Source organism: Dermacentor albipictus, chromosome 10, assembly GCF_038994185.2.
Source record: "Dermacentor albipictus isolate Rhodes 1998 colony chromosome 10, USDA_Dalb.pri_finalv2, whole genome shotgun sequence".
Lineage (NCBI taxonomy): Eukaryota > Metazoa > Arthropoda > Arachnida > Ixodida > Ixodidae > Dermacentor > Dermacentor albipictus.
Genome location: NC_091830.1, coordinates 97,758,067 through 97,781,521, shown reverse-complemented (window position 1 = coordinate 97,781,521; position 23,455 = coordinate 97,758,067).

Genomic DNA, 23,455 nt, shown 5'->3' with positions numbered 1-23,455 from the left:
CTGGTAAGTCGAGCTCCATCTTGTCGGACAGCTTTGCATGAGGCGCTCTGTGGGTAAGCCGAGTAGCTCCTGTCGCCTACTCAACTCATCGCTGGCGACGGTCGAATGCCTAAAGTGAGCAACCAACCTTCCGCTCTTCTGGCAGAGGCCATCGATCTCCGTGTTAGACAGAGCTTTTTTTGATGCTCAGGTGGAGACTGTGCGCTGAACAGGTAACGTCATTTGGCTCTAATATACCTTGCAGCGCATTCACAGCATTAATGCCATTAGATGCATTATCAGTGACAACAGCCGTTACCTTGCCGTCCAACTTCCATGCCGAAATTACTTCTTGCATTCGCTGCGTGATGTTTTCTCCTGTGTGGCGTTCTTGCATCTCCTCCGTTGCTAAAGTGAATGCTTGCGACTTCCACTCGCTGTTCAGAGTGTGCGCAGTCACTGTAATATATGAATCCTGCGCCCTCGACGTCCAACAGTCTGTGGTGAGGGCAACAGTTGTGGCTGCGTCGATTTGAGACATTATCTTGTCTCTCAACTGATTATGCAGAAGTTTTATTCGATTTTTCAGCTTAGCAACTGAAGGTGGCCTATAACTTCGCTCCACTACTCCCATAAAATGCCTAAATCCGGCACTGGCTGCGAATGCCAAAGGCAACTGGTTAACCGCGACCATTTTTGCTAGCGCCTGGTCAATCTCCTCCTGTCTTTCAGTGCACATCTTCCGTCGTTTTCGAGGCTTAGGCGCCGCAGACGGCCCAGGGTCAGTAGCAGAACTGATAGTTTCATTACCATCAGCCGGATCATCACCAGAAACTTCATCAATATCGCTGACACGCGAAGTTGGTGGCAGCCTGAAAAAAAGTAAATATAAATCGGTAAAGTCCTCCCCACGCCACTGATTAGGACAGTAATATAATTAAGAGTCCAAAGAATTTTATTGAGTAATTTTTCAGATATTTCAGAATTTTTCAGAGTCACTAAATAAATTTATTTAGTGACTTAGTAGTGACTAGACTTAGTAGACTTTTAAAGGTCTACTAAGTCTAGCTCAAATTAAAGTTTGGTAATCATGTGTAAGTATCATCAACAAACTGAGTTTCTAAGGCGACCATCAAAAGGAGGCAATTTGGGGGCATTTGGGGGAATCATCATCATCATCAGCCTGGTTACGCCCACTGCAGGGCAAAGGCCTCTCCCATACTTCTCCAACAACCCCGGTCAATTTGGGGGAATACTTGAGGCGAAATTATTTGTTATAGTTTAACTTTGCATCCTGAGCCTAATAGCAAGCGCGAAAAAAATATGTTTCGCATGGTAGCTATAGAATCTGTTTCGCCAACAAAGCTATCAGTTAGAGCAGGTAACTGAAGCATTCCTCATTCAGAAACAAATTCATGGCAAGAAAACTGCTCTGAAGTACGTCCTCCTAAAGATATATCATCCAGAGAACAACGTCGATTCGAAACATTTTCTTGCTATTAATTTGTTTGAGAGTGACGAATGCTTTAGGTAAAAAAAGCACAGTGATCACGTTTGGTACAAAAACTCGAGTACCTATGAAGTATTCTCGAAGTATTCTATGAAGGGGTAATGGTGACATTCGTGTCGAATAATGGCCATTATATGTTCAAGAGAGTCAGGCGCGCAAAACATAATTTCTGGTATATCTGATGAGCTGGGTAGACTCAGTCTTCGCAAGTACGACAAACTTCTTTAATAACAATTTTGATGGCCATGGATTAAATTAGGTGAATGCATAAGAGAACATTTATATCTCTCCAAGGCCTGCTGCGAAAAGCAAGTAATCCATCGAAACGACACATTTCAACAGGTATTCGAATAGAACGTTCTGCTTACGAGTTGCGGTTTGCTGCCTTCTTTAGAAGTCCATGTTCATTCCGAAGGTGCATAGCGAGAGATAAGGTTGACATATTAACGCGAAACTGCTCATTACAAACGCCACACTTTGCCGTGCTGCCGTCCGAAGATCTTTCGGCATGTTGCCATACCCAACTCCGTAACCTGCCCATCACTAGTGATGAAGCGATCCAGCACACCACTATGGTAGCTAGAAGAGTAGGTGTGAGTGTCCGAACCGGTCCGTCTGGAGCATAGTTCACCACTTCTCCGCATCATGAAGCAAAAGTGGCACTTCGCTCAGTGCAACGGTTCTCAGCGGCGCATGTCGTCTGGTACTTCTGGCAGACGGCGCGCAATAAATGAAGCACGCAGAGTGAAAAACTCATCTGTGGCCTTCAATTGGTTCAAATGAGGAGATACGGGTCTCTGTTATTGCGTGTTTGCAGGTTGCTAAAATATGTTGAAGCTTCTACGACCAAAAGGCGAGTGGCATTGCTAGCGGAAGCTCATATCCGATGGCGAATAAGCGGAGCCCGCACCAAAGAGTGGCGGTATTTCTGCTTCAGAAAAGATCAACATACAAATTTATTTCTTTGCTCTGAACTATAAATCATGGGGGCCTAACGCAGCAGAGGACACTGCTTGTGGGTGAAGGACACTTTTAGGAACAGTTCTTCAAGCGCCATTTTACCCATGTTGTCGACTGCGATAAGTTTATCAAAGATGCAATAATATGGTGCTTCCGCTACATATCTATAATATGATACCCTAGTATTTAAGGGTGAACATAATTCGGGACTGTGATTACATCGCGTCATTATTATCACAAACCGTCGGAGAGATCAGAGCACCAAGCTGCGAATGAACCCTTTGCAGATTGTGACGTCAATATTTCTGTGCCGGCGCTTGTGGGGCTACTCGTCGCGTACATATTGCATCATGCTCGGTCACTGGATCTGGCAGTTGAAGGTTCCACGGCTGCTGCATTTTCTATTTTAACGAAATAGTTGTTTTACATCACGCTCAATAATTATAGCTCGATAGGAAGCGTGTGAATTTCTGTGCAAGGAATTGAAGGCTGCACCCCATAACTCGGGAAGAAAGGTAAGTTCACTTGTTCCTGAAATATTGCGAGCTACGGCGTAAACAAATATAAGGATATATTACTGCGCTTAAAAAAAGGGGGACGACAGCAAGGCTTAATAACAACGGGAGTTGTAAATTCAGAACCAAGTGGAATATCCTTGCTCCAACCGGAGTTCTTACCCGCCGTGATGGTTCAGTGGTTAAGGCTGTGTTGCTGGCGATGAAGTAGTGGATTCATTTATCTACCATAGTGGTCCCGTCTTGAACGGGTCGGAATACAAAACGCTCGTGTACTTAGGTTGACGCCGATGCTAACTACAATCAGGGTACTCCGCAATGCCCCGCGACGGTGTCTCTCATAGCTATCTCATGTGATTCTGGACGCTGAACCTTATTTATTTGATATAGCGAAAGTTGGCTGCAGGAAACCTACGAAAAATATCTCAGTACTTCACAGTCTAAGGCTCAAAAATAACTCCGCACTCGCTCAAAGCCTCTAAAGCTGTAAGGTTTTTGCATAGAAGCTGAAAAAATGTTTCAGCTCGTCGTGTTTTCTGAAAATATCACAAGTACCCATAAAGCTTTGCTTGCGCTTGACATAATGGTATTTTAAGCATATCAGCGATATCTTCAAACAGGCATTTGAATTTCCTTCGTACAGACGCTCTTCCCTACGTACGGACGACGGCGCGTGCAGGAGAGCCATTCCACTGACTGCAGCGCCATTTTTTCGTCATGATACGGAGAAGCTGTGCACTACGCTCGGTCGGCACATCTACTCCTTTGCCACCATAAAGACGTAGTGCTATTTCACCAGCGCTCTTCCTCCTCTTCTCCAAGCTGTTATACATGGTTCAATCGAATTTAGTGCACCACTTGCTAAAGAGATTCGTTAACAAGAAGCCAGATTGAGAAGCCTCTCTTTTACGCCCGATGGAAGCAGACGACGGAAAGAGAAGAAAATAAAGCAGCTTCGCGCCACTCTCGAGTTCCAAAAGCAATCTTTTTTGTTCTTTTGTTGTTTGAAAAAAGTTGCAACCTAAATTGATTGCTTCCACCCGAAACCCGTTGTCCTGATTATCGGTGTCTTGAAATCCGGATGACCGGATAAACGGTTTTCGAAACCGGATTCGCTTCCCGATATCCGTCAAACCGGATAGCTGGTTTAACGGATATTTGCAAGCAATTAGGTACCACCGCATAGCTTTTGTGATTCCCGTTCGTTCGATATCCATGTCGGCATGGTTGGCAATTAATTACTCATGGTCTCGGTAAAGTTACGTGATATCCGGTAATTCTCCTCCACGTGGTCTGCAGTGCGCGATATGCCCACAGTCGCAGACCTTGTTCGAAGCCCGATGGTTTGATATCATGTCAGTATTGTTGGGAAGTGCGCATGGGCTGGCAAAGGATACGTGAGGTCACGTGACGCTCTTTCCCACGTGATTTGACGTTCGGCTCTTGAGTACCGTCGCATAGTTTTTGCGAATCCCGCACGTTTGATATCCATGTCGGCATGGTTGGTAATTACCCATGTTCTGGCTAAACTTACATGATGTCACGTGACTCTCGTCCACGTGGTCTGAAGTGCGCAAAATACATACCATCGCAGACCTTGTTCAAAGACCGATCGTTTGATATCCATCTCAGTATGGTTGGGAATCCTGCATGGGCTAGCGAAAGGTAGGTGAGGTCACGTGACACCCTTTACCGCGTGATTTGACGTTAGCTACGTGTACACCATCGCATAGCTTTTGATTTCCCCGTTCGTTCGATATCCATGTCGGCATGGATGGCAATTACTCATGGTCTGGCTAAAGTTACGTGATGTCACGTGACTCTTTTCCACGTGGTCTGAGGTACACGAAATGCGTACCATCGGAAACCTTATTCGAAGGCCGATCGTTTGACATCCATGTAAGTATGGCTGGGAATCACGCATTGGCCGACGAAAGATAGCTGAGATCGCATGGCACCCTTTACCACGTGATTTGACGCTAACTACGTGTGCACCAGTGCGTAGCTTTTGATTTCCTCGTTTGTTTGATATCCATGTTGGTATGGTTGGCAATTGGTCATAGGCTGGCTAAGGTTACGTGATGTCACGTGACTCTTTTCCACGTGGTCTGAAGTACGCGAAGTGCGTACCATAGCAGGCCTTGTTCAAAGCCCGATGGTTTGACATCCATGTCAGTATGGCTGGGAATCACGCATTATCCGGTGAAAGATAGGTGAGGTCACGTGACACCCTTTACCACGTGATTTGACGTTAGCTACATGTACACCAGCGCATAGCTTTTGATTTCCTTGTTCGATTGACATCCATGTCGGCATGGTTGGCAATTACCCATGGTCTAGCTAAAGTTACGTGATGTCACGTGACTCTTTTTCACGTGGTCTGAAGTACGCGAAGTGCGTACCATCGCAAACCTTGTTCGAAGCCCGATCGTTTAATATCCATGTCAGTATGGTTGGGGACGATGCACGGGCTTGCAAAAGGTACGTGAGGTCACGTGACACCCTTTACCACGTGATTTGAATTTCGCTACGTGGGTATCACCGCATAGCTTTCGTGATTCCCATTCATTTGATATCCATGTCGGCGTGGTTGGTAATTGCCCATAGCCTGGCTAAAGTCACCTGATGTCACGTGACTATTTTTCACAAGGTATTACGTATGCGAGGAGCGTGCCATCGTTAACCTTGTTCGAAGCCCGATCGTTTTATATCCACATCAGTGTGATTGGGAATCACGTAAGGGCCAGCGAATATACGTGAGGTCACAGGACAGCGTCTATCACGTGATTTGACGTTCGCTACGTGCGTAGCATCGCATAGCATTCGCGGTTGCCGTTCATTTGACACTCATCTCACTGTGTTTGTGAATCGCATGTGGGCTTCCCAAAGTTACGCAAGGTCACGTGACATCCTTCACCACGTGGTCTATCGCACCCTTCGCGAGTACTATCACAGAGCTGCTTCGAAGCCCGATCGTTTGATATCCATGTCAGTAGGAATGACAATCAGTAATATGCCGTTGAATATTACGTGAGATCCTGTAACACCCTCTTCCATGTCATCTCAGATGCGTTACTTGGTTATAATCGCAAACTTTGTAGAAGCTCGTTCAGTTTGATATCCTTGTCAACGGGCCTTGTAAAAAACAAAACAAAATGATGAGAGGGCACGTGACACTCTTTTCAGCTGTTTTTATCAACTTAGGTATCGCCAGTTTGTTGCTGGATGCCCCTTTGTTTCAATGCATGTCAGCAAAGCCATCAAAGACGTACGTTTTGCATGAGCCTGTTAACGGCAGTAATTTAATGTCCATATCTCTGCGATATTTCGATTATATATCGCGCGGGAAAGGCATTTCATTAGTCCGACGAGAATGCTGTACAAGAAAGCCCTTCAGTTTTGCTTGGTCGGCGCAAAATTACAAGATTTCGCTATTATTTTGAACTGATGTAAAACTTCCGCAAAAGCATCTGTGGATTAATTCACTGGCGACAGGATTAAAATACATGGCGCGTAGAATATATTTTATGCCGCTGTGATTAAATTGGTTTAGGCTTAGAATAATATAGCTGGCGCTTGGAATAAGTTCCAGGGGACAACATGTGGTACTATATTAGAGCGCACAGCAATTCGCAAAGATAAATTTAAAGAATGAAAGGTGAGGAACGAGACAGGAAATCAGGCTCGCGCGAGCGGCTGCAAAAATAACCACAAAAGAATAACAGGAGAGAGAAAAAGGTAATTTGTGCAGACGTACAGATGCACAAATACGAGAGTATTCGAATATCCGGCTATCCGAATATCCGGTTACTAATAACCGGATACCCAACCGAATAACCGGTCAGTCCGGTTATCCGGTTTTCAAATTCGAATAACAGGTGAATCGAATAACCGGATAACCGGTTTTTCCGCAAAACCGGTTTGATGTTGCTGCACTAGCGTCTACTACGGCATCCGCGATTACCGTGGCTAACGTCTCCACAGACGCCGCGGTTGCCTCCACGCTCCATGGAGCGGCGGGCGAGGAGGACATCGAGCCACCCTGAGAACCACCGGTGTAGAGCGTCCCTCCTCCTCCCTCGCCGAACACCCCCTGCCTTGCGCCCCGCAGGAGACCGCTCCCACCTAGACAGCGTTCCTCGCTCGCGCACGGGAGAATGAACGGCGTTCGCCGGCTCACCCTCACACGCTTTGATTCATACGGAACCTCACGGTGATGGTGACGGCAGACATGCGCCTGGAGTGTCCGTATAATTGTTATCGCAATAAAAAGCAATAGCGCACCAATGAGTGCACTTAGCTTGGGGCTTTTCCTTTCCGCGACAGTAAAATACCCTGCAAGGACTCACAGTAGCTACTAATAACGGCTACACCTGTGGATGTGTCCAAATTGTAACGCGCCAAGCGTATGAAGACACTGGCTTGCCTGCAAGAATCCGTATGCGAGTTATATGTCGCTTATCGATGCATGCGCCCATGGCGTAATGGTTTCAATGTCGTGATTCTGTGCTTAGACGTACGGTGTTCGAATGCTGCCGGCGGATGATCTCAATTAGGTTTATTGAATTATTTATAACACAGTACTTCGTGAGGAATGAAGAATGCATGAAGTTGTAGACACGCGTAAAACCAGAAGGAAGGAGTTTAGGCAAATTCATGTACTTCCCCTAATTCCAATGCAGGCTGAACCGGCCATATTGCAGATCCCGTAGCTACCAGCGCCAGAGCTCCCTCTAGCAATTATTACGTGAAACTAGGTATTGGGTGGCTTCTCAGCTTTCTTCCTGCTACGCCAGGGGTCAGTACATGCCCTACTGGTTTGCTTTCCCTCCTCATAGAGGCGGGGGAGCTTTGCGACACCGACGCACAACATGTATCGGAGGATCGACATAGACAGTTCCGCTGGGAAAGAATTGAGAAATGTCTGCAAGTATCGTGAGCGTTACACGCCTGAGTACTTTGATGCCGCTGAAAATTTCTCTAACCTTCCCTTGCGCGCGCGTCCTTTGTGTTTCGCTGGAACGCCCTTTTTCCAAGTTTGTGAGACTTGTAATGTCGCAACCAAGTTAGTGAAACATATAATTCAAAAGCCAGTGCATACCAGGCAGGATGCATATCCTGCAGATGCGTCCCGAAATCACGTTCGAGTTTCTAAATGCTATAAAATTTGGAGGAGGCTTAAGCTTCGCATTCAAGAGTGTAATTCGATGTCATTCAAAGATCCCTCACTGCCTCTCACGTTTCCGGACAACTGCAGAATATACACAACCGTAATGTTTAACGGGAAGCGCTGGAGGCTAAATGCGTGCACGAAGGCGAGCTTTCTGACAGAGACGCGACCTCTTGCGCTGTCCGACCTCCTGTTATTTCTTCACACTTTTTATATTTCAGTCGGAGAAGATTTAACATTTAAGCTATGCACCATCGGTATTTTGTTTCATGGCATTTGTTTCTGGGCTGGCATTTTCAAAATTCTTAGGAATAACTTTGTAAATTACATAAGACAAGGCTCGACCATCTTTAGTGATAAATTAACAACTTAAGTACCGTATAGAATGTGCGTGATTCGCGATGATTTTCTCAGCCGCTGGCGCCGATGCTACATTTCCTGCAGCCGCCGGCGCCCTTAATGCAATAGCGATTAAACTAGAAACAAGTGCGCCGCCATAATTAAATGAGCTCGTTAATTAAGCTTGCAGCAATTACACCGCAATCTTGAAGAGGGGAAAACATTCTTTATGGAGATCATATATCATAGAAAAAAATTGCAGAGCTTTCGGCTTGTGATCAAACAGACGGTTCCTATTTCAGATTTTTCACTTGCATATAGCATTGCTGTTTGTAAATCGGTAGGCTGTGATATTTTAAAGCAATATTTATCTGCGAACCTTCGCGGCCTTTCCTGAGCATGGCTGATTGACGTTGCTGCGGTCCTAGCTCGCATTCGTCGGCTAGAACCTCTGTCTCGCAGCACAACAGCCCGACGTTCTAACCACGGGGCTACGATTGCATGGATGCTTCTGTCGCGCCGACGCCGACTCGCTCGATCAGATGATCGTCGCTTGTCACATGGCGTAGCACACGGCCGCGAAAACACATGCACGCACGCCGGTTCGCTTTACACCAAACACGCAGGAATCAAATAGTCACATTTTGTAGAATTTTCGTACCACTTCTTTATAGCGTCGCTTCATATAGATTCCACTATGTGCTTCGTAAGCCTACATAGCTTCTATTCTTTGGCGTTTGTCCGTTCATGCATTGCGACATAATAAAGCAGCTCACTTTTAACAGCATGGTTTGAATGGAGAATGTGAGGTATGGAGCGAAATTTTCGCCGTAGGTCGTACTTGCAGCTTAATTTACACTCGGTTGCAACACATTTTTTTTCCTGAAACCGTCTTCGAGCAGTTAGCCAGCTAGACTTCCAGAGGACCAGAGAGACATTCCTTAGCTTTAAATTATTCTGTTCACTCAATTTACAGTGATATTTGATATCAATGAGCCTGCTTACATATAATAATATAGCATCGTAACTACACTTACCAAACCTTAAAATTTCATTTTAATATGTACAGCAATGACAAAGTAGGTTGCTCCATTTGACGTTGTTGAAATAGCGTAAACCCGGGAAGCTCATTAGTTCTTCTGCAATAAGTACAGCTACACTTTATTTTGCACTAAGGTGTATATTTAGAAGGCATGCAAGCATTTTCTGGTATGAATGCCTACACTAACTGCTGGCAGCTGCGCAGCACCTGGCCCAGCCTCATTCATGTAGATGCATGTTCTCAGAAATATATAAGGCTGCATAACCACCTGAAAACTCCAGTTTTTAGTGACAGCACATTTTCCATCAATACATCTTCATCTCAGCCCTCTACTGTTCTCTAAAGATGTTCTTGTGCTAGATCGGTGAAATAATGTGACTAAATAAGGGCACTTCCTACGATTCCGTCGCCTTCTTCGCTACTTGCTAACTTGATGCTAACTGGCTAATATTTATTCAGAAACGCAAACAGTGGCTCCCTGTTTGCAAATATTAAGAAATCTGGAATCACGTCCACACATTATTATTGTTTATAGCTCTAAGAAACATCAACATGCTAAAGTCAGTGTTTCGATATAACAAACAATGCTGATAAACGCTGGCCTTTAGTATCTGACTCTTATATATCTAATAATAGGGTATTTTTGACTTTTATAGTATGCTGCTCTGGAAAAGTCACAAATATATTCTAGAGTGGTCATGAACAATAAAGAATTCCTGTAATGAAGCAAATACGTAGGTTGGTGCACAGTGGCAGCATACGAAATAGAGTGTTCTTCATGTTGGCCTCTCCGATAAAAAATTAGCATTTATTCTTGGAAGCGATAACTTGATCTATTCAGGTTTGATACTGTACTGCGGAAACAATTCCGAGTATGCGTATACAAGGAATTGCTCACAGAGATGTTTACACCACAATGCGCATAACAAAATGCTGTCTCGATAACTAGCATTAGTGTACCGAAAAATGAAATTTCAGTTACCGAAGTAAACTGTATCTTGCTTTTTTTATTTATTTATAAACTATATTGTCTAGAGCTTCTTTTGTGGCATGTATTCCGTACCAGGCACGTATGACACAATATCATGCCTGAATTTACGATTTAGAAAAGTCACGCGCTGGGTTGGCCCTGGCTTGTAGAAGTTATGCTTACGCCTCTTTCGAGTAACGCAAGGAATAAAAAATACGGAAAGCGAACCAAAGATTCCGCTGAACAGCTGGAGACGACAGCCATCATTCGCCGAGACCATGATTTAAGTCACCGCTGCAATTAGGCGGCTATTATCGGCACCTTGCCATAGTGATGTGCGGAGAGATGAACATGATCAGGTACAAGCAACTACCTCAGTCATTTCAGTCGCCGTAAAGCAGAAAGAGATTTCACACTTTTCCGTAAATTACCGCACATTTATCTTATATCTTGTTATTACGTAAATGTAAGTCGGATCTAGAGCAAAACTGAAACAAAACTAGTGCTCTGTAGGTTTTATGAGAGCAGTTTAGGACAGCATAGCTGCTATTTGAACCTCAGTGCTGACACCCGTTATTGCAATCGGACCGCTGGCGCCCGTTGTTGCAAATGGGTCGCAAGCCCCAAGGGTAGCGTTGGCCTGGCGGCCTGGGGCACCACTGGAAGCATCCGAAGGTCCTGGCAAAGCATGAGTCGACTGCTAACAGAACAACTTGTTTATTCTAGCATCGCAAAGAGCGGGCGGTCAGGTCGACCGAAGTAGAGAGACGGGAGAGCACGTTACTCAACAGAAGAGATCGGAGCCTCTCTCCTGGCGTCCGGGGGCAGCTGCTCTTATACTCTTGGCGTCGCGGGCAAGAAGGAAGGTCACGAGATGACACAACGTGACAGCGAGGCACGGACGGACTGAGAGACATGTAGAGACAAGGAGGTGACGCATCAGCCGGGCCGGCGCCGGTCAGACCTCCTCGCTTCACACTGGGGGAGCTCCTCTCCCCAGCTGCCGCGCTTTGACAAGCGTGGGCACACACACATACACGCACACACGAAGACACGTGGCACTGAAACATGCCGGGACGCGCTCGGCGGGGATGCGTCGCGGCCGCTCCGAACGGGCCAAAATGTCCGCCGCTTTGAACGAAGCCCCGGCGTCCGTTGAATTCGCGCCGGCTACACCGCGCGTCATAGGCGAAACGTAACAGACCGCCCCGCCGGGGGAAGGAGATCCCGATGGTCAGGGGACTGCATCCGCTGTCCGGAGGGATGTCGCTCGATGATGCTCATAACCGAAGTCGGTCGTCCCTCGGCGTTTCTTGAGCGCAGCGCACCGAGAAGGCCTCGTTCTCACGTTCAGGTTCACACAGGACACTGCAAAGTGACTTCAGGAGAGTTGCCATTTTAACGCGATAGCGTTAAGGAGCTCGTGTCGCAGAAAAGCCGGTGTCGTCGGCGTCGGGTGTCGGTGTCGGCGTTTGCGGCGTTGACCGTGAGCGATAAATCACGGCAGGCGCTTCATAAATAAAAAGCAACTTCCAAGATTGGCCCGGTGGGAATCGAACCAGGGTCTCCGGAGTGTGAGACGGAGACGCTACCACTCAGCCACGAGTTCGATGCTTCCAAGCGGTGCAAACGCGCCTCTAGTGAATGCGGTGTTGCCTTCGAAACGAGCCGTGGAAAGTTATACTGCGGTGTATATCGGTAATTATGAACATGTAACGTACAGAAGTCACAATTACACGAGTTGCGAAGTGCGTTTCCGCTGCATTTCTTCTGCGCTTTCCGCACACGCAGAGCCATCTTGCGGCAAACACAGAAGACCTCCCTCCTCTCAATGTACGGCGCTGCCCCGACAGGAGGCGCGCCGCGCGCGCATTGGGACCGCTGCCAGGCGCGTCGCGGGACTCCCTCTCCCCTGACGACGCTTCGCCGTGCTCCCGGTTTAGATAACTATCTATCTCTCTGCCCGTGCCGATCACGACGTTTGGCTGGCGCAGATCGTTTCCCCTCCGAGACACCGAGTTCTTTGGTTCGTTCCGTTCGCTCAGGCGCACGTTTCGTTGCCACGCCGAACGCTGCGTTGCTCGACGCTCACCGCGTGATAGGTGGGCGCTAAGTCCGATGCGGGGCGCATCGTAAGTGATCGCTGTGCCGTAGCGCATTGTCGACCCCTTGGCGGGTCGACGGGAACGCTATCGCGTCCCACTCTTGAAGGCGAAGCTTAAGCGTCCTCCAATTTTTTGTTCTCTTTCCCAGCAAGCGTTAGAACTGCGCCGAAACTCAGCCGCTCAGTCAGCAATCACGGCTCAACCCTCACTAAGTCATGCCAGGCTCTTTCCCCTTTTATACTACTGCCTAGTTCCTTACAGTAGTCTATAGCAGCACTCAGAACACGTCCACAAATCGGAAAATTGCACTAGAAAGCACATCATCACTTTGAAACACTACACAAAAGCAATATGCTAAAAATCCTGCCTCAGGAAGAAAAACATCAATAACAAACAATTTTGAGGCTGATTCCCACGTTAGGGGCTTCGACTTAAGCCATCGGCGTTACCGTTGAGACTTCCCTTTTTGTAACGAACCTCAAAGGAATGTTGTTGCTAAGCGAGGCTCCAGCGCAGGAGGCGGCCATTTGTGAAAGAGATAGTCTGCAGCCATTGGAGAGGGCAGTGATCCGTTTCGAAGCATGCGAAGCGGAGATCGCAGCGAGCGACCGTACACTAGCTCAGCAGGCGAAAACCCCGTAGCCGCATGCGGCGCGGTCCTTACTGCAAACCTCACCCCAGGCAGAAACAGCTCCCAGTCAGTTTGCTGTTCAAACCACAATGCTCTCAACACGCGCTTCATGACGGAGTGGAGCTTCTCAACGGAATTCGACTGGGGGTGGTGCACTGAGCTGTGTAACAGCCTTACCCCGCACCTTTCGAGAAAGGCTGTCGTCAAAGCGCTAGTGAACACTATGCCCTGATCTGATTGCATTCCCGCAGGAAAACCAACTCGCGAAAATATAGACAGTAGTGCATTGACTATCTCAACTGAGCTGAGTTCTTTAAGCGGCACTGCTTCAGGGAACTTTGTCGCTGGGCAGATCACAGTCAAAATGTGTCTGTACCCCGTGGCTGTTACCGGCAGAGGTCCAACTGTATCAATGACGAGTCGTCTAAAAGGCTCCGTAATGATAGGTACCAACTTCAACGGCGCCCTCGATTTGTCCCCTGGTTTGCCCACCCGCTGACAGGTGTCGCATGTCTTCACAAAGTGGTCTGCGTCCCGAAAACACCCTGGCCAATAGTACTCTTGCAAGAGACGGTCCTTAGTTTTCTTAACTCCTAGGTGTCCGGACCACGAACCCCCATGCGACAAGCGCAACAGATCCTGACGATAGCACTGAGGCACGATCAGCTGATCGAACTCCACTCCCCTGCGGTGTAGATACTTCCGGTACAGGACCCCACCTCTTTCCACAAAGCGAGCATTTTTCTTGGCGATACCTTCGTTGACAATGCAGCGTATGTTTTCTAGGCTGCCATCCTTCTTTTGTTCGGCTATCAAAGCCGACCGGCTGACTCTTAGCAACCTATTAAGTCCGTCTGACGTAGGCGCGATGAGCAAATCTTCAGATAGCTCTTCTAACTTTCCCGTGTCGGGCATTTCCTCTCCAGTATCTGGTGCCTTTAACGCTACAGGCTCAATTTTATTCAGTTCGGGCGTGCTCTGAATATCAGCTTGCTGCGCCTCTGACCCTTTCTCATCGTTCGACAACGTCGGCCCCGCAACTACCGCCTTTGCAGCGAGCTCCCGAACCTTCGATCTGGTTAAGGCCTGAACGCTAGCCTCACCAAACAAAAGCCCCTTCTCGCGCAGGAGGTGATCGGACCTGTTCGAAAATAGGTACGGGTACTGGGCGGGCAGCATAGATGACACTGCAGCCTCCGTCTCAAGTGCTCCGAAAGGTCCTTCAATAAGTACCTTTGCTACGGGCAGACACACGCTATGAGCTTCCACGGCTTGCTTGATCCATGCGCACTCGCCCGTGAACATATCGGGTTCTACGTAAGAAGGGTGAACTACATCCATTGTAGCTGCGGAATCGCGAAGCACTCGGCACTCTTTCCCGTTCACGAGGAGGTCTCGCATGTAAGGCTCGAGAAGCTTCATGTTCTCGTCAGTGCTGCATAATGACAAAAACACTACTTTTGTTTTTGTTTCCGGACACTGCGCCGAAAAGTGACCCGGCTTCTGGCACGTATAACACACCCGCGCTTGCCTCGCCTCGAACCGCTTTCTGCGTTCGGCTTCGGCTGCCGCCGTCTCCTTACGTTCGGTCGGACTGCTTTCACTCGCATCCGCACTACGTGTGTCCCCCTTTGCTCTCATGGGCGTGAACTTCGGCCTCTCAAACTTGGAGCCAAATTCACCCTTTTGACCGTCCTTAGCTCCGCGAGCCCGACGCGTCACAAACTCTGCGGCTAGCTCAGCGGCTCTAGCCACCGTACTAACGTCTGGCCTATCCAAGACCCAGTACCGCACGTTCTCAGGTAACCGACTATAAAACTGTTCCAGCCCGAAACACTGCAGAACTTTCTCGTGGTCACCAAACGCTTTCTCTTCTTTGAGCCACTCCTGCATGTTTGACATAAGCCTGTATGCAAACTCTGTATACGACTCACTTTTGCCTTTCTCATTTTCTCGAAACTTCCGACGGAACGCCTCCGCTGATAGCCTGTACTTTTTTAGCAGACTCGATTTCACTTTGTCGAAATCCTCTGCCTCCTCTCTCTCCAAGCGAGCGACTACGTCGGCCGCCTCGCCGGGTAACAAAGTGAGCAAGCGCTGTGGCCACGTTTCTCGAGAGAACCCCTGCTTCTCGCACGTTCGCTCAAAGTTAACCAGGAACAAACCAATGTCCTCTCCAAGCTTAAACGGCCGCATTAGGTCAGTCACTTTGAACAATACTCGTTCTCCTGCACTGTGTGCCTGACTTCCATTACGAGCGCGTTCCATCTCCACCTCGAGACGCTTCATTTCCAAAGCGTGTTGACGGTCACGCTCTTCTTTTTCTTTCTCTTTTCGTTCTTTTCGTTCAAGCTCATCTTTCTCTCTCAGTTCTTTACGTTCACGCTCATCTTTCTCTTGTTGCTCTCTAAGTTCGCGCTCCTGTCTTTTTGCCGTCTCCCTCTCCTCAATGGTCTCAAGGCATTCCGACAGCTCGTCATCCTCAGCTCCTAACTCAAGAATAGCCCTTAGCAGTTCTGGTTTTCTGAGTTTGTCTGAGACATCCAGACCAAACTCTCTTGCAAGCTCCAACAATTTCGGTTTGCGCAACGACTTCAAATCCATGGCTGCTCTGAATGCTGCTTTCTCTACTGCCTACTATTGTCTTGCCGCAACTAACCCGGCAGCAACGACAACCCCAATTACCAGCTCTGTTTCTGACACTAACAAAAGCCTGGCAAAACTCAGAAGAAAGTCCCGCACTCACCAAACCTTGCAACCAAGAATTCAGCGCAGTCGTTCCGCTGCAGGCAACCAGTCATCACACAGGGCTCGTTGCACTGCACCCGGATGGTCGTTGTGCTGCTCAGCATACAGTCAACCGCATATCTCCGCTGCTGGCCTCCGTTGTCGCGATCTCACCGCTGGCAACCAGCTATTTGATCCGCACCGATGGCACCGGCTGTTGGAATCTCAGCGCTGCCACCAGCTGTCGGAACCTCAGTGCTGACACCCGTTATTGCAATCGGACCGCTGGCGCCCGTTGTTGCAAATGGGTCGCAAGCCCCAAGGGTAGCGTTGGCCTGGCGGCCTGGGGCACCACTGGAAGCATCCGAAGGTCCTGGCAAAGCATGAGTCGACTGCTAACAGAACAACTTGTTTATTCTAGCATCGCAAAGAGCGGGCGGTCAGGTCGACCGAAGTAGAGAGACGGGAGAGCACGTTACTCAACAGAAGAAATCGGAGCCTCTCTCCTGGCGTCCGGGGGCAGCTGCTCTTATACTCTTGGCGTCGCGGGCAAGAAGGAAGGTCACGAGATGACACCACGTGACAGCGAGGCACGGACGGACTGAGAGACATGTAGAGACAAGGAGGTGACGCATCAGCCGGGCCGGCGCCGGTCAGACCTCCTTGCTTCACACTGGGGGAGCTCCTCTCCCCAGCTGCCGCGCTTTGACAAGCGTGGGCACACACACATACACGCACACACGAAGACACGTGGCACTGAAACATGCCGGGACGCGCTCGGCGGGGATGCGTCGCGGCCGCTCCGAACGGGCCAAAATGTCCGCCGCTTTGAACGAAGCCCCGGCGTCCGTTGAATTCGCGCCGGCTACACCGCGCGTCATAGGCGAAACGTAACACTGCATTAAAAGGTGCTGTCACTATACAATGATTTCGTTTCTCTTTGCAGAGAACGGTCCCTGCTTTACGCGCAGATTTTTGGTGACGCACATCATAAGAAGTGAGCTGGTGCAGCCTCAGGACGCCATCTTGACTTTACCATCCATCTCGTCCCTTGAATAAAGCCGGTTTAACATTAACCGTAACAGTTTTGTGGTGGAGGTGCTGGGTACTTCGACCAAGACGACGGAGCTGCTGCAGCAAGTGCCACGCCGGAGCCGACGCCTCGCTCGACTGCCTCCAACACCACTTGAGATCCCGATGTCCCACAGCAGCGACGAACAGCCTTCTCTGGCTGCTCCAGTGCGAACAACCGGCTCCTGGATGCATCAGATGGAGCCCCGCCCTTTCTCTGGAAGATTCGGCGAGGACGTGGAGGAATGGCTCACCCACTACAAGCGTGTGAGCAAGTACAACGGCTGGAACTCCACGACTCAGCTCGACAATGTGGTTCTGTTCCTCACAGACACGGCGCTAGTGTGGTTCGAGAACCATGAAGATACGTTCACAACGTGGGACAGCTTCGTTACTCACCTCACAGAGTGCTTTGGCGATTCCACCACGAAACGGAAGCGGGCGGAGCAGACATTGCTTCAGCGCGCTCAAGTCCCAGGTGAGACCTGTACTACGTACATAGAGGCGATCCTGAAGCTTTGCAAGACTGTCAATCCTCGAATGTCCGAAGAGGACAAGGTTGGACACCTTCTCAAAGGCATAGCCGAGGATGTGTACAATTATTTAATCGGCAAGGAGAGTCTCGCCTCGGTCGCCGACCTCATCAAGCATTGCCGCACATTTGAGGCCTTGAAGCTGCGCCGTATCACGCCAAAGTTTGGCAGGCTAGCCAATGTCACCACGGTGGCAAGCGTTGACGAAAACAACTACAGCTTTCAATTTGACCTTGCGGCAACTATAAGGCAAATTGTCCGTGAAGAACTTGAACGACACACCAAAGGGGCGGATGTCGAACAGCTTGGTTGCACTTCCAACCAACCTCAAGAACATGCATCTGCTGTGTCAGCATTGTCTGCCACGCCAGGCGTTGCAGACTGGCGAGTTGATCAGCTGCGACAGCACCCACGTACCTTTCCCGACGACATGACGCACGATCAACGAACTCGTCGAGCTACCACCACGAATCGCAATTCGGAAGATCGCGTTTATTATTCGCAGCGTCCCAGGGTTGACTCCGAGGCATACAACGTCGGTCGCGCATCTCCTGTATGTTACAGCTGTGGCGCCTCAGGACACATTGCTCGTTTTTGTCGCCGGCGCCGACAGACAACAACATATGGCCCACCACCAACTTGGCATAATTTTGAACGTGATAGTTACGACGACCGTTGGCCGATAGACCCTGCAAACACCACAGGCGCGCCACCTCGGAATACCTTCCGTCAGTATAGTAGAAGGAGTGGCTCGCCAGCTTCTGACCGCAGCCTGACGCCCCCAACCAGTCGCCAACGCCGTTCACCGTCACCACGGCGACGTGCTACGTCTCCACCACCGTCGGGAAACTAGCCGGCGCGGCCGATGGAGGTAAGGTCGCCGGACAGTCTGTGTATCTGCGAAATACTCCTCTGCCTATTATGATGGTGAAGAACAAAGTGCGTGTGTTAATTGATAGTATACCTGCAACGGCATTAGTGGACACTGGTGCTACCGTTTCCGTCATGAGTGTGACTTTCAAAGAGAGGCTGGGTAGGAAAGTTATGTTCCCCTGGAATGATGGTGTGACGTTTCGTGGTGTCAGCGGAGAGTGCCTAGTTCCGCTTGGTATTTGTGTTGCAAGTGTTTTATTCGGAGGAGAAGATCTTAAAACAGAATTTCTCGTACTGCCGCGATGCACTCACGATGTGATTCTCGGGATTGACTTTCTTCAGGATTGTGGTGCATCCGTTAACTGTGGCACAGGCGAAATTACTTTGAATAGCGCGCTTCTCGCCACCCTTGCCGACACATCCTTACCAGTGAAAAACTATTGTGTTGTTTCGAACGATTTGCTGCTACCGCCTTGGTCGCTGTCACGTATCCCTGTCAATTTCGCTGCTGCCGACCTTTCATCGTTTGACGCGCAAGTCCAGCCACTTACGTCGAGCTGCGCAAAGAAAGATGTACTTGTACCACGCTCTGTCGTGAGAGTAGTGAATGGCGCCTCCAATTTGTGGGCTTTCAATTGTTCTTGCGTCCCTGCCGTTCTCCCGCGTGATATGAAGCTTGCTGAATTTGACGAGATTACTTACAGCTCCATTACAGTGCTAAGCGAGGAGGAGCAGTCTCATGCTAGCGATCCCCAAAGAAGCATTTCTGAAGAGCAGATCCTACGAATGATCAACAAGGCACTGCCCTCACATGAGCGCCGCGCTCTCGCGCAAGTTTTGTGGGCACATCTTTCTGTATTCGATTTCGCACAAGGCGACAAGCAGGCTTCACTCCCTCGTTCCCGTGCTCGCCACAGAATTGACACCGGATCTGCGCACCCCATTCGGCAAAAGCCTTACCGCGTTTCTTCAGCAGAGAGGACAGTTATTGCTGAACAGGTGAAAGACATGCTGCGGAAAAGGGTTGTCCAAGAGTCTTCTAGTCCGTGGGCAGCACCAGTAATCTTAGTAAAGAAGAAGGATGGATCGTGGCGGTTTTGCGTTGATTACCGGAAACTGAATGCGGTCACCAAAAAGGATGTGTATCCGCTTCCTAGAATTGATGATGTCATCGACTGTCTACATTCCGCTGCCTACTTTTCATCACTGGATTTGCGATCAGGGTATTGGCAGGTACCCATGCACCCAGACGATAAGGAGAAAACGGCCTTCGTGACACCAGACGGTCTTTATGAATTTAACGTTATGCCGTTCGGCCTTTGTAACGCGCCAGCAACATTCGAACGATTCATGGATACTATCCTCCGAGGACTTAAATGGGAAATTTGTTTGTGCTACCTCGATGATGTGGTGATTTTTGGCAGCACATTGAGTGAACATAACAGCCGTCTCAATCTTGTTCTGGATTGTGTCAAACAAGCCGGCTTGATCTTAAATGCCAAGAAATGTCGTTTTGGAGAAACCGAGACGTTAGTGCTTGGGCATCTGGTCGACAAAAAATTACCGACGATTACGTTACTTCCTAATGCGAAATTTGAGCGCAGCAAATAAGCTGTTTCACCTTTTTGATAGATTGAGGCAAAGAAATCGAGCAACACATGTATGCGCTATCACAGAATTTTTTTTTTATTTTTCACACGTATTCCTTTAACAAAGACTCCACTAACAGTTCTTGACAGTCATGAAGGAAGCTTTGTGGTCGGAGAAATAGACTGATATATGTTCGACTTGGTACACCAATGCTTGATTCTCAAAGACGAGATCTATACAAGTGCCTCGCGAGGTTGTCACAGCCGTGGGACGCGTTACGTGCGAGAGGAACGGGATGTTCTCCCGCAAAAGTGTTAGGAAATTGCTGTTTGTCTTTATGTCAACATTAAAGTCCCCCACTACTAACATCGGTGTGGATCGATGGACGGTTAATGCGAGTTGCAGGAAGTGCACGACGTCTTTCGTGAGTGCGGTAGCGGACTCACGAAAGCGGTATCAGTCGGTCGCTGCTAGCGCTGGGGGGATGAAAGGGGGGCGGAGCTGGTTACGAGGCCGACGATAACGCCGACGACGACGCGAAACCCAGGAACGGACGCCAAAGAGCCATTTGTGTAGCCAGCCCTCCTCCACAATCTCTCCTCCTCCCTTCCATCATCCTCCCTCGCCCGGAGAGCCGACAGCGCGCATGCGCGGCGGCGGAGCAGATTCGTCGGCGAGCTGGTTACGAGGCAGACGACGACGCGAAACCCAGGAACGGACGCCAAAGAGCCATTTGTGTAGCCAGCCCTCCTCCACAATCTCTCCTCCTCCCTTCCATCATCCTCCCTCGCCCGGAGAGCCGACAGCGCGCATGCGCGGCGGCGGAGCAGCAGATTCGTCGGCGAGCTGGTTACGAGGCCGACGCCGACGACGACAACGCCGACGACGACGCGAAACCCAGGAACGGACGCCAAAGAGCTGCGCTCTAAAACGGTGTGAGGCCACATCCACGCAAGATTGAGGCAGTCAGCTCCTTCGAAGCACCGAAGTCAGTGCGGGAGTTGAGGAGTTTCTTGGGCCTGTGCTCGTATTTTCGGCGCTTCGTCCCAAGATTCGCCGACGTGGTGTACCCCCTAACATGTCTTCTCCAAAAAGCCGTCCCTTTCAACTGGACATCGGCTTGCGACGACGCGTTCCGTCAGCTAAAATTTCTACTAACATCAGGGCCCATATTGCGTCACTTCGATGCATCCGCACCTACGGAAGTGCACGCTGATGCCAGTGGCATCGGCATCGGTGCCGTACTTGTGCAACGTCATCAAGGAGCTGAACACGTTGTGGCTTATGCTTGTCGCTCTTTGACTAAGGCGGAACGCAATTACACTGTGGCCGAGCAAGAATGCTTGGCAGCTGTTTTCGCTGTCCACAAATTTCGACCTTATATCTACGGACGCCCGTTCACTATCATTACTGACCACCACGCGTTGTGCTGGTTGGTGAATCTCCGTGACCCGAGTGGACGACTGGCACGTTGGGCTCTTCGACTGCAGGAGTACGACTTCGTTATTTCCTACAAGTCCGGGCGTCGCCACGCAGATGCGGACTGTCTCTCCCGCCTTCCTCTGACGACGACGAAGTGTGACGAAGACAATTTTGATGACTGTTTTGCTCCCATTTCTTCTACATTCCCAGACTCGATGACTTTCAAAGTAGAGCAGGAAAATGATATTGGATTGGAACCTATATTTGTAGCCGCATCGCGTCCTGGAGCCACCGGTCGATTTTGTGTCCGTGACGGCCTGCTTTACAAGACCAATTATTCGGTTAAAGGCGCACGCTTCCTTCTGGTGGTGCCGCAGAGTCTGCGAACGGACATACTGAGAGCCATGCACAACGATGTGACCTCTGGCCATCTAGGATTCGTAAGAACTTTGAACCGGACACAGGAGCGTTTTTACTGGCCCAGAATGCGGGACACGGTCAAGCACTACGTCGCCAGTTGCGAACAATGTCAACGCTACAAGCGCCCTACGACCGCTCCGCCAGGTCTTCTCCAACCTCTGCCGCCGCCTCGCCTGCCATTTGAACAAGTGGGTATCGATCTTCTGGGCCCATTTCCCCGATCATCTAATGACAACCGATGGGTGATCGTATGTGTCGACCATCTGACCCGTTACGCGGAAACGGCGGCCGTGCCATCTTCAACAGCTGCGTCCGTTGCAACGTTTTTGCTTCGATTCATTATTCTTCGACATGGTCCCCCCCGTGTCATCATTAGCGATCGCGGTCGTCAGTTCGTTGCGGACGCCGTAGAAGAACTGCTTCGTCTCTGCAGTTCGCAGTTCCGTCATTCAACGCCTTATCACCCTCAGACAAATGGGCTTGTCGAACGTACGAACAGAACTCTAACTAACATGCTGGCCATGTACGTATCTTCCGATCACAAGGACTGGGATGACGTACTCCCCTTCATCACCTATGCGTATAATACTGCAAAGCATGAGACGACCGATTACAGTCCTTTTTATCTCCTTTACGCCCGTTCACCGCTAAGCTGCATTGACACTATACTACCGTTTGACTTTCACAGCGAGTACTCTGTTGCCAAGACGCTTTGTCTTGCCGAAGAAGCCCGGCGTATCGCTCGTCTTCGTACTGTGGCATCCCAAGACCGATCGAAAGAGCGCTATGACAGCCGACACCAGTCTGTCTCGTACGCCAAAGGAGACTTTGTGTGGTTGTGTACTCTGCAACGTAAACGTGGCTTATGCGAAAAGTTTGTACCCCAGTACACGGGCCCATTCGTCATTGTTGATCGCTTGAGTGACTTGACGTACGTAGTGGCACGCTTGACGTCGACTGGTCGTCGGTCTAGCCGGACCCAGTTAGTACATGTTGCCCGTCTTAAGCGGTTTCACCCTACGCCTTCCGAGTGATTTGGACTTGCCCAGCGGGCTTCGTCTGGCAACCGGGGATTGCTACGGCATGAGCCGGGCGAGGAGAAGAGGAAGAAGAAGTGAGCTGGTGCAGCCTCAGGACGCCATCTTGACTTTACCATCCATCTCGTCCCTTGAATAAAGCCGGTTTAACATTAACCGTAACAATATGTTAAAAAACACATACTTTAGTTATGCTTCACTCTGGAAAGTGAACTTTCACTGATTCGCTTTCTGGAGTTCATCTTTAGCTCAGAGCTTCTTGGAAAATCTCGTTCTATTGTTTTTTTTTCGCACTTTACTTAACATCGTCTAGTACTTATCGAAAAATATACCATAGTCTGCAAAAATGCAATATGTGTTACTATTGAAAGCAGTATCTTCTTAAGTGGACTCCACGCAATTTCAATATTAAGAAGGTTCATTCTGAGATTTCAAGCAACAGTGTAATATCAGGCAAAGGTGGGCAAAACGAGAACAACGTGAAAGCAGGAGCCAATGTTTCGACAAGTGTACTTGTCTCCTTCAAAGCGGTATATGCTTTCCTTGCCACAGTATATATAA